At 37.8% G+C, this 12,634-nt stretch overlaps 1 long non-coding RNA gene across 1 annotated transcript in view; it reads right to left on the bottom strand.

Annotated features, from left to right (window-relative positions):
* LOC136361985 (uncharacterized) overlaps window positions 1-11,503 on the bottom strand; it is a 150,646-nt gene extending 139,143 nt beyond the window's left edge. Inside the window, exon 1 of the long non-coding RNA XR_010743709.1 lies at window positions 11,295-11,503. This is a non-coding gene — a long non-coding RNA (uncharacterized lncRNA). The remainder of the gene's footprint in view (window positions 1-11,294) is intronic.
* Between the last annotated feature and the right edge of the window lie 1,131 nt (window positions 11,504-12,634).

The following is a 12,634-nucleotide window of genomic DNA, read 5'->3' as shown; positions in this document are numbered from 1 at the left end:
GTCTAAACCAAAACAGGATTAAGGGTCTAAGAGGATAAAATAAACTGAACATTACAGAGAGACCAAAGATGCAGAGAGGCACAGTGTGCAGGATTATATACTCTTTTATGACAAAGATTAAAACGTTTAAAAGTCAAAAAGGCAAAAGAGTCAGTAAAATATCCTTGAAGGAAAATGTGTTCAAAAGCCTGCTAAAGAATAATTTTAAAAACTTGATTAAGAGCTAATCATTTTGAAGACATTTTCTCCTGCACAAGTAGTCTGCAAACAGAAGAACCCTGGAGGTTAACCAATTGTTTTAAAGGAATGCTTTTTAGAATCAGCCCTCCATTTCCATGCTGTCTTTAAATTCTTCCCTAGGCATCCATCACAACTGCTGAGAGAAAATGTGACTGGAAGCACTACTGCCAAAATTTACAGCTGTAGAAAATGCAGAATACCAGAAAATTCAATATCAAACAAGTATACATTAAACCAGAATGTAAATAATTGCTAATATGCATAAATCTGTTCCTGTAGGTCAGAAAAATTACTCTAAATTAAAATGGGTTTGACCTAGTTATGCCTACTGTGAAATGTCTCATCTGATGCCAGTCCTTTCTAAAAGAGGTGTTAGAGAGGTGGACAGAGGCCACTTTCCTGCCACAGGAAAGCAGATCACTTTAGGTACGTTCTTCAGTGAGGTTGGGCTTCTTTGCATTTTCAATTGGTCAAACATTAATAATGCACTCTTGTTTACATTATAGGACCCATGTCATAAAATATTATTTTAATATAGTTTATGAGCACAGGGTGTTGGACTGTATGAGAGGGAGCCTTGCCCCTTATTTGTCAGAGAGGCATAAAAGCCTAGCTTTATTACCTGAAGTCAGAATTCCTGTTACTGTCTCACCATTTCCAGAATTTTGTTGTGCTCCTGGGGCTCAGCTTCTTTCCATCCAGATTAGAACTCTGAAATGTGAAAGGTTCAGAGGTTTGTATTTATCTGTCAATACTTCTTGAATCATAAATTAATGGACACAAGCTTAAAAAGAAAGGATTTTTTAATGACATGACATTTTTTGTTTATCTGTTATCTTCTTCATTATATTCCATCATAACCTCAAAGTAGCTACACATGACCTCTGAGATAATCTCATTCAGACAGTTGTGGAACCACCCATCAATTTTATCATTCCAATGTCATTTGAAATGTTAAAAAATAGGCTTTATTATTTTCTTATTATTTCATCCAGATTTTTTCCAGTCCTAATTTACAGTCAGTTTTTGCATTTCAAAACTGAATTCTCAACTCTCATTAATTAAAATATTTGAAGAGCACATCCAGCTGTTATGGTTGTGGTGTTCCCTGCTTCTCAAAGGCAAGTTCTGCTTCAGAAATCAGTAAGACACTGGACTGAGCTGCAGAGATTTTATTCCTTCTACTGGCTGCCTGTAAGCACCATTCACAGCTTACTGACTTCAAATGGACAGTCCAGTGACTTCCATGAGTCTTTCATTGGTTTTCTAAAAGGCAACTGATTAGCATGATGTTCAACTCTGTTGTGTGTTTCTTGTATTTACTGTTATTTTTGCACCAAAAGTGGCAGATTCTCATGATGGTAGATGAATATTGTAACAAAAAGTATATATTTTCTATCATGTGGAGTTTACATTAAAGAAGAGACATAAGAAGAGACTTCTGTGCAGCTATAATGGTGCTGCATCCAGTTGGCATCAGGTTACCACTGGTGTCCCACAGGAATCAGTGTTGGGTCCAGTTCTGTTTAATATCTTTACTGATGATCTTGTTGGGGGGATTGAGTCTACCATTAGTAAATTTGTGGGTGATACCAAGTTAGGTCAGAGTGTTGTCCTGGTGGAGGGCTCTGTAGAAGGACCTGGACAAGCTGGATAGATGGACTGAGACAAACAGCATGAGGTTCCACAAGACCAAATGTCCACAGGAGGGTGTAGTCAGATGTGGGTTGGGCCCTTTTCCCAAACAACCTGTGACAGGTCAAGACGACAACATTGTCTCTTTTATACTTCAAGCTGTGCCAGGGGAAGCGTAGGTTGGACATCAGAAAGAAACACTTCACAGAAAGGGTTACTAGATGTTAGAATGGGCTGCCCAGGGAGGTAGTGGAGTTACCATCCCTGGAGGTGTTTAAGGAAAGCCTGGATGTGGCACTCAGTGCCATGGTCTGGTTGACAAGATGGTGTTCAGTCATAGGTTGGACTTGAAGATCCCAGAAGTATTTCCATCCTAACTGATTCTGTGATTCTATGAATTAAGACTATCCGTGAATTAAGTTCTATGAATAAGGTTTTTACCAGTATATCTCACTGTGCCTTGAATACCTCTCCAGGTCTCCAAGAATTCAGTGCATTTGCAGCTCATCCTACAAAGGAGTTAATCAAGAGTCCTGGATGTGATGAAATAAAGAACATGAAAAGAAGTGACAAAAAGCCCTGACGTACAAAGCAGATAATAGGATTAAAACCAGATGTATAATGTAACTGTTTTGGACCCTTTCAGGTGCAATGAATCTGCTGAAGCTGCCAGTGTTTCTGTGCTGACTATAGAGGAAGACCAGATGATGAGCTAAGGCAAAGTTACTGACATTTGAGTGGCTAAAATTAGGGTGAGTTAAATGCCACCTACACACTTATGAAGGAAATGTGAGACAAGCTTACGAAGCCACAGTCAGTCCAGAGATGGTAAGGTCTTGATGAAAGAAGGGAAAAGCAAGAGGGAGCACTTGGGGGATTTATTCAACCACCCTGTCCCAGACAGCCCTGCTGTGCATGATGGGGATGATTCATTCAGTTACTCCCCATGCCAAGGAAAACAGCTCTATGCAATCTGAAATGAAAACGGGCTGTCATAAAGTTGAGGAACAGCACATTTCCCCGGGATGGATAATATCCATGCAAAACTACAGAGGCAGAAAGGAGACTTTAAGATATTTGGTAGATTATTCATCATTGTTTCTTTCAGAAGTGAGTTGGATGGTTGCCCTTCAAGAGCTGAAGCAAGAACAATCCTGTAGTGTGGATATTTGAAAAAAATACATCTCAGTAACTCCGACATATAGTCTCACTGGATTCTGCTGAGATCTGAGTGCAGACGATTTATTTAATCACACCAGCAGAGGAAAACACAAATCTACCAAATAATGTTACAAAAGAGCATTATTGACATGATCACCAAGACTGAGCTGTGACTGAGGGAAGAAAGTTGATTGCACAGCTTAGGGGACAACACACTGGGTAGTGACTGTATGAGACGTAAAGAGATAAACAGATTGCTGAGGACTGTTACTACAACAGCAGTGATCTGCCAGTGGATATTTACAGAATGCCTGTATTATGCCTCTATACCAATTTTGTTGGTTTATCGATATATCAAGACTTGTGTGAATACCAGGAGATATAGAGATAAATAGATAGATAGATAGATAGATAGATAGATAGATAAATAGATAGATAGATTAGATATAGATAGATACACATCAGTAGTAGCACAGAGAATCCTACCTCAGTTCAAAAGTTAATGTAATCAGCTTAATTGTCTTTGGCTTATTATTGTTCCTCCTAAATATAGAAGTGGGAATGAAACTTTGTCAACAGAAAAGGCTTCCCAGGGGAAGCAGTCACAGCAGCAAGCCTTCCAGAGTTCAAGGAGCATTTGGACAGTGCTCTCTGGCATGTGGTGTGATTCTTGTGTTTGTCCTGTGCAGGGCCAGGGGTTGGACTTGAGAATCCTGGAGGATCTCTTCCAACTCAGCATATTCTGTGATACTGTGATCTATGAATACCAGGTGTATTGAACATACGCTGCTCGAATTGGCTTACTTCTAGGTCCATGCTTGTGTACAAAATAAACACATACTTGTGCGAGAGCCTGAATTTTACTGGAGAAACTGCTGCAATAAGATTAACTCAATTAGTGGCTATGCAGACTGCTACAATCTACTCTGAGCTAAAACACATGTGTCTGGGTGACCTTGGGTCCAAACACCTGCAAATCTCTTCACATTTTATTCAGTGTATTTATTGTGTTTTTATCCTATTTATTTTGATTGGGTGTCATTTGTTTTTGCACAGAGCCTCGCGTATTTTAGAAACAGAAGTAATATATACACAAATGTTTCATTATTCTTACTATTACTACTACTACTACTAGCATCTGTAGGTTGAGGAATTGATTTGGAGAATATTGCCAGATGTTAACCAGTGTTTGCATCAGTGCGCAATGAGCAGGAAAAATGGGACAGATCAAAGCTGATGTGACAGAGCAACTGCAAAATGAAGGGAAAATTCTCAGAACCATCCAAGGAACAGATTTGACATCTTCTGAATCTGCAACAGACCTCTCTAGAGGAGAGCACCATGATGAAGAATGGTGTGATTTAGCTCCCGAGTACTACCTTATTTTTTACTGTCACCAGCCAATCTAAGTCTCATTAACAATGTTAGGGAGAAGGGTGAAATAAGGGTATATATGTCAGATTTAGAGGCTGTTCCTGAAGCTTCCACACATGATTTCTGTTCTGCTGAAATATTATTTCTTCTCACCGCATTCTAGATGGTTGTTTCACTTGGAGCCCAGGTCTGTCTAAGAGTATGCTTTTTTCTAGCAGTGAGATCAGAAACTGATTTAACTTGAAAAGATGATTGTCACTCAATAACACAGACAGAAATCTTGACATAAAACTCAGTTTATGGGATGAAAGCACTGTGAAATGACAAAAGTGTGACTAAATATGAAGGAAATTATGAGGAATATTTAGAGACATAGCTAATAAGGTGTCTTTCAATGAGCTTTTGAGGCCTGCTCTGGAGTTATTCCCAGCACCCTTTGGAGACTAAAACCGGATATTCAGTATTCACTGCAACCTAATCAGAAATTCAAGCACTTTTCTTGAACTTGGGTGGGGCAGTTTGGCAGTTTTCTAAAAGCAGGGGGGTTTTGTCCCATTGGTTACTTTTTTTGTAGTCAGCTGGTTTCCCTCTGCCCCTTGGCTCCTGAAATTTGCTGATTAGCCTGCAAACAAATCACAGGCGTGGGCCAGGAAGGGGTTCACAAATGTACTTCATTTTGCATATGTCATTAATTTGGATGTTATAAGTTATATGTTCATCACATTTAGATCCTTTGCTTGGTGATGGCTGCTAGTTGTTGATTTACTGAAGCTTTGAGCCTTCTTCCACTGGGGTGGTGTTTGCACCATGTTCTTTTCTTACCAAATTACACAGTAATGCTTTTAATAGTTCTGACTTCAAAACATATTTCTGCCTTTATGAAAACCACTCGTTCTTTAAAATGACTTTTCCTTTGAGATAAAGCAAATCTCTATTAACATCCTCCCATTTAGTTTGCATGGTAACCCACTTAAAAACTACCCAAATCTCTGTCAAGAAAGTAACTAAAAAAGTACAAGTAACTACTTCCTTCTTACACCCTAATTCCTTCTCTTCTTACCAGAAATCCTCGAAAAATTGTAATACATTCTGACAAAACCTGAAATTGGAGTGTTCTTTTAAAGTCAAGAAACGGATAATGCAAGAAACAGAGAAAAATAAGTTGAATTTTGTTGGATTTCTCAATATCTTTTAAATCAGCATTTATTTATACTTGAAAAACCACTTCCCTTTTGAATACTTCCCTAACACTAAGGCCAGAAACTTTCATCAACCTTTTACAAGCATGACTGAAGCTAAACAGCATATTTCTACTGGATGGCATCAACCCAGTTATAACTTCAAGGAGATAAGTATTGCAGTTGAACGCGTTGATGCAAAATTGTGGTGAAAGGAGAAATAATTTGATATTCTACTCAAAGATATATCAAAAATGTGACCAGGTTAGTGCTTTAATTCAGAGCTGAATGTTCCTGAAAGTTCCTGGGGGACTGTTTGGTATTTTGAATATCTGCCCATGAAATGTCTGGCATCGATTTGGAGAAGATCTTATTCAAAGTTATTCCTCCGCAAACCTTGAGTCATTTGGGTTATGAGTTTCATCTAAGAGCAAATATGCAGGGTCAGGATCAAATGTTCATCTGGTCCTGTGTCCTGTCTCTGACATGTCAACCAGTGGCCATGCCAAGGGAGGACACGGTATGAGCAGGAGAAGGATTTAGTGACACTTTGCAGTTATGGTCCTCCAGCTTCCAGGGATATTCCTAGCTCCAGGATTTCTTTGCCAGAAATTGTAACCTTGTGGTTTTGAGAACATTACAGAAACAAGTCCAGAATTTATAATGATTGAATCCAGCTTTTTTTTTTTCATTTTCCTTTTCCCCCCTCATTTTTTTATACATTTCACAATCTCTCAAACTATTGGAAATATGCACACAATTTTTTCATACTTGGTCATGGAAAGCATAGATATTTTTCTCCTGTGAGTTATGATATGTCACAGGAATGCACTCCCTTGCAAATCTCTGTAATTTCGGGGTTTTAGCAGAAGCTGAAGTACTTCAAATTTATACATGTGTGTAGATATATATATATAAAAGAATGTGTTGTTTGGAACAGTGCCCACCTTACTGTAAGAAGGAATTATTAGAAATCTCACAGGAAAAGCTTTTCTTGTGAGATTTTTTCCTTCATTTGTAATAAGAGTCAGGCACTTTGTACTTTTCTTAGATAGTTCATGGTTAAAAGACAAAGCTTACTCTTACTCTAATAAGAATTTCAGAATAAATTAAGATAAGAAGAGATAATAAAGGTACCAAGCTTTATACCAACGTATTACTTTACTGTTATTTATGCAGAATAATGGAGTATTTACATATATATTTACTTATTTATAGATAGACACTGTGGACATGAGGCCAGTGTGATGAATAGATGAAGGTAGTATATATGCATATATCAGACATAGTTGTGCTTTTTTCCTCGTGTCGACATGCAAATTATTGCAGGGCCTTGCTTTCCAAGCGAATGGGAGTCAAAATTCCTGCCATGGCCCTGGCTCTTATATTCTGGAAGTCAAATCTCCAGAGTCCCCAGACCTTCCTCCAGATGCAGAGTGTAACTCTCAGCCAGATAAACATGCATTACTAGAAGGTTTTTGCATCTATATCAAGGTATAATTTTGCTTTTTATATCATAGTGATGGAGATCCCAGTTGGAAAGGAGCTATTGTTTGTGCACTTTATTGTTGACTAGATTGCTACTGATAAGTGGAGACATTTCTCATTTCCAGCAGCCACAGAAATAACTTTTGTTCTATTTCATTTTACCTACCTATCTGCAGCCACCTTGCCAGAGCACAGCCCAAGTCCTAGGAACTCTAGCTTACTTTTTTATTGCCATTGTTCTGGTTTCGGGACTTTTAAACTTTTTTCTAAGTGAATACTTCTCATAAGCAGTTTACACTTTGAAAAGAAGCCAACTCTTCCTGTATTCTTCAAGGTGAACTGAAAAGCTTTAAAAATCAAAATCCAGGTGTCTGAATATCACAACATTATCAATGTTCTTATCAATCAATTCACTGTAATTTTATTCTTCTTTTTTAACATGACAGTACAGCTGTTCAGTGTTGCTTCTCCAGTCAAAGAAATTGATGATGCATTGTTCTATATCACTAACCTTTTTCTCATGTGCTAATGATTACATGCATTTTTTTGCTTATGTCTTATTTCTGCTCAGTGTGAGTTTATTGCTTTACCACATGTATTGTTTTACTTTTATGTTGCCTTCATGTTCAATGCATGTTGTCAAAAAAACAAAGAAGGGGGAACATGGCTCCTCAAGAACATTTAGATAACGCAATATTTACACTAGAGATTTTGAAAGCAGATCATCAGTTTTGATCCCTGGCAGAGTGATACTGCTCTGAAGATTTCCATGTGCAGAACCAATTTCTAAAAGTTTTATGAAAGAATCCCCAGCTGGGTGTGCAATGGCAGGGCCTAGCTGATGTGATGATTTGGGGGAGGATATGAGTGTGTTTTGTCATCAACAGGTCTGAGGTGGTTGCCTGCTTGTCTAAATAGACATTGATCACTGCAGAAGAAAAAGAATAGGACATCACTCCATGATTAACATGATCAAAGTGAGCCATTAATTGCAAAAACATTGTCTCTTTTATACAGTTTTTAGCTTTAGTCACACGTTAAGCACTACTTCATGATTGGTAATACCTTAAAAGCATGTGTTAGCTCTTTAGCTCTTATTGGTTGATTGTTCTAGCATACACAGCAGATTACACAGTTCTTTTTCTGGTTTTCATCCAGTTTCTCACATCCTAGAGTTGTGAGCCATATTTTCTTTTTCTTCATACGTGATGACTTCTGCATCTTGTTCTGCTTTGTAAGTGACTTCTACATCTTTTATTCTTCCTTATACATGGCTTTTGCTGTCCTTGAAAAGGTTACAGACTTATTCTCCCAAATAAGCTTGATTGCTCACATGCCCCCATTTCTGGAGGAACTCATCCTCCACAGATCACCTCTGGGAGGATCAATGTGGGGCCCACTGAAAGGAAAAATGACCTAATCCAGCCCTCATGGCCGAGGCAGGAGCAGGGTTAGGGCTGCCAGGACCTGGCTGTGTCTGGAGGCTCACAGAGGCACCCTGCCCACGGAGACCTTGTGTCCTATTGCACTCGCCATCATTTTGTGTTCCTGCTGACCTTTTGCAGTTATTCCCTGTTCCATACTTCCAGAAAGACATTCAGCAATGTCAAAGTCAGCATTTCCAGACGGTGGACTTCCTTCTGCCTAAACAGCACCGTCCCTGGGCTCCAGCCTAGGAATTTTGGAACAGAAGCCATTCATTTCCACTTTTTGGGGACATTGGACACCATCTTTTCATTCTCCTATGCTGTGGGTCTTTGTCAGTGGCATGGTTGTATTTGATGGGTTTTCATTGATTGTGATCTGTATTCCATGTATCTTATCCTGTGTCCAGCAGATGACCAGTAATAGTCTTAATAAGATAATGGTCTTACAGGTGCAGACTGTTTTGGCATGAAGGTACAGAAACCTTCTGCACAAAAAGCAAAGAAACAGAACAAAGTACCAAATAAACAAAGAAAGGGAGACACTTACTCACATCCACATTCCCCTGAAGAAAAAGGTCTTCTGGACACGCCTAAGCACTGTCTAGTGAAGGCATGGATCAAAACCAAGCCCAAATCTGGTCCAGCACATTACAGAGAAGAGTGGGTACAAGGCCTTGAGCCCTGACCATGCATCACTAAAGTATTTATGGGCTTTTCTGACAGGCTGTAGCAACTCAAACTCCTGTGGTTCCTGACAATGTTATTAAAAAAAGAGCTGTAGGTGAAGATCATAAAGAATTTATTTATGTAATAACCAATCCTACTGGAAGCTTGGGTGTGCAAGGGCAGCAAGGCCATTATTTGAATTTATGCAGTTTAAGATAGTCATTTCACAGCTAACCTTGGAAAATAGTGTAGACCTTGTCGCCACTTCATTTTCTCTTAGTACAGAAGTGGGTGGCTATATTTGTTGTGGAAAGCTTGTAAAAGTAAACAGTGCAATTATTTTAATCTCTTAATATGTTTGGAATTACAGCTCATGGCTGTTCAAAACACTCTGGTCACTGAGGTTTGCATAACACATATGCCATAGAGTCAGCAAATGTCGACCATATGAGCAACAAATATAGAATGATAAAATAAATTCAAAAGAAGACCTTTCCAACCCTGGATACCCAGGAGATAAGAGAAGCAAAAGTGACAGCTGTCTTCAGCAAGAGAAAATCTATTCAAATATTGTTTTTCAAAGGATTCCTCTAACTAAGGAAGATTTATTTTACCACGGGCATGCCAGAAATGCCATGATGTTAGGAAAAATATTAGAAGAGTTATTTGAGACTCAAAACTCCACCACTCCATGGATCAGTTATTAAAAAACAAATAAATGGATACTTCAGTCCTCAAGCACACAAAGTAAAGTAGTAGTGCCACATTTTCTCCTTTTGTCTAGGATATATTAATTTTCTATATTATTCAACAAAAAAGATTGGATCCAGATCATGACAACAGTATCCACATTGCAGATTCCCATGCAGATTACTGGAGTACTCCTGGATTAAAAATGCCATTCATGGGGAGTTAGATATGGTAATTTCACCAGTCATGATTAGAAAAGAGCAATGCTTTATAAAGTATCCCGCTGATACTTTTTATTAAAATGACATTTATCCTAGAACATGGGGTTTTTTGTTTATTACATGGATATAGCAAAGATACTGGAGTATAAGAGTCTTTCTCCTCAATGTCTTAGCTCAGAGCTAGGATTGCTGCTGATTGTTCCACTTCAGTAGGGAGGATCCAGTAAACATTATTTAGAAGAATGGAACATAGTAAGGTTAAGACGATAAATATAGCATCTCCTTGTTCACAGACATGAAGTGAAATTAATCTTTTTTAAAGATATTTATCCATGCGAAGAAACTCACTTCCTAAAAAACAGTTTATGTGCACTGTATCTTTGACCACAGGTGTGGGGTGGGACCCCATCAAATGCCCATTTCTGGTCTCTGGATATATTATCCAAAAGCTCTGATATCACTCCCTAGTCTGCTCTTGGTCCCTTGCTCAGTCATCTTGCATGGATACAAGTGCTTCAGTGCTGTTTTTGCACATACACATTCTTGTTTATTAAATCAAATGGAACTCTCTCTTCTTCACAAGGAACCCGTTTGGTGATTTAATACAACATCAGTTTAAAAAAAAATCCCAGACAGATTTCTCAGCTTCACAACAAACAATTTTAACACCTACACAAATGGAAGAAAGTTAACACAAAAGAAGAGAGGCAGTCACAACTTTTGTGTAAAAATAATTTCCCAGAAAGTACCAAAAGAATTTTCAAAAGCTGTCAGGATTTTCCTCCTATTGATCATAATTATTGTGTTTAGAAAGCACAAAGAATAAACTAAACATCACATCAGCACTGAGCAAGTAGCCTCCAAGGAAGGCTAAATGCAGATCACCTATAAATTTACAACACAGCACGAGAGTAGAAATTCCAGAAAGAAGTTGTTGAAATACAGCATTAAACTCCTTTATAAATCATTTTTAGTACAGGTAATTAAGCAGAGGCAAAAGCCATAGCAATTTGGATTAGATTTGGAACTATATTTTACAATCTGTTGTGTAATTCCTTAGTCTACATGAAAAATTTCTGCCTGAAATTTATATTCCAAGTGAGAATAATATAGTCCAAAAGTGAAAAATGGCAGGAATAACTTGATGAATGAAAGCAAAGATATGATTGTTCTCCCTGAAGTTTAGGATGAAGTTTGACAGAGTAAATGTGAACAAAAATATCTTTCTTTTTTTTTTTTTTTTTTTTTTTTTTTTTTTTTTTTTTTTTTTTTTTTTTTTTTTTTTTTAATTAACACAGCAAGAATCATGAATTACAAATGGCTGAAAAATATTATATTGCATATGATACTGGCTTAAAAATAGTGCTGGATTAATTCAGCAGCCCACAGCCTCAGTCTATTTAAGCAATATAGACTTAGTAAATCATTCTCAAGGAGAGAGAAGTTGAGATTCAAAGAAAGTAGGGACTAAGCTAATGAAAACTTATGACTGCTAGAGAGCTTAAAAAATAAGTGCTCATTTAATTCAAATTTAAATAATCATACTATTAGAGATTTCTGACAACTATGGTTTTTATACTCTGTGTGTTAGAAAGTTAGCTAGGCAAGTCTGTGGGATGTTGTTTGGGAAGAGAAAACTGAAATATGAAGAGGAAAGTTTTTTTATAATAATTATTTAGGACATGTCTATTGGCTGTTCTGAAGGATTTAAATATAATATGACAAGATCAAATTTCAAAGAATGAATTCACCACTATTAGACATAGAGAGTATAAAAATTAGTATTACATCAAGTAAGTAAAAGGGAAAGAATTATGAGATTAAGGAGAATGCAATAAAACCATCTGAAGATTGTGAAGCCTGAAAAGTATGTCTTGAATTTAATCTAACAAAAGTACTCTACTTTTAATTAATTTCAGCCTGATGTTTTTAACTGAATTTCGAATATTGTTTTCCATTAATGACATTTATAGTAAACTGGAAAAAATCCCAATGGCATTCCCATCTGGAATACCCCATGAGAGCAAGCCATGCTGTGCTGATCTGTTTGCATTCTGTCTGGGCTAAGAGCTGTCTGTGAAGAGGCACTTCTGCATGTGAACAACTTCAGGCAGCAGGAGCCGGGGTGCACCTAACAAACACACTTTCAGCTGCAGCTGGAAATGGTGAAGGCTTTAGAAACTCATCTACTAAAAAGTACTAAACAGTAGAGTTCAACCTGAATGGTTGAACTCTGGTTTATGGTGTAACTGCACTTCTGTAATGGGTTCTGGGTTTGTGATGGTGTCATGCTAAAGATGGAGGTCTTATGGGGCCAAGAGGGAAAGGAGGAGCCCAAACATTTTGGGGACTTGATGCAAATTCTGAAACCAACAGACAAAGTCAACAGCAAACCTTCCTGTGGTTTCAGTGGTCCCCAGATGGATATTTGAACTTCTACAAGCCTAGTAGGACCAAACCAAAGCTCTTGAGTTTCAATTATGATTCATCTGGCAAAAGCTGCTGTTAAGTCTACTCAGTAACTAAAATGAGACATTGCTAAAATCTCCTTGGC

The sequence above is a fragment of the Sylvia atricapilla genome, chromosome 5 (assembly GCF_009819655.1).
Source record: "Sylvia atricapilla isolate bSylAtr1 chromosome 5, bSylAtr1.pri, whole genome shotgun sequence".
Classification (NCBI taxonomy): Eukaryota; Metazoa; Chordata; class Aves; order Passeriformes; family Sylviidae; genus Sylvia; species Sylvia atricapilla.
This window is presented reverse-complemented; position numbering and strand designations above follow the sequence as displayed.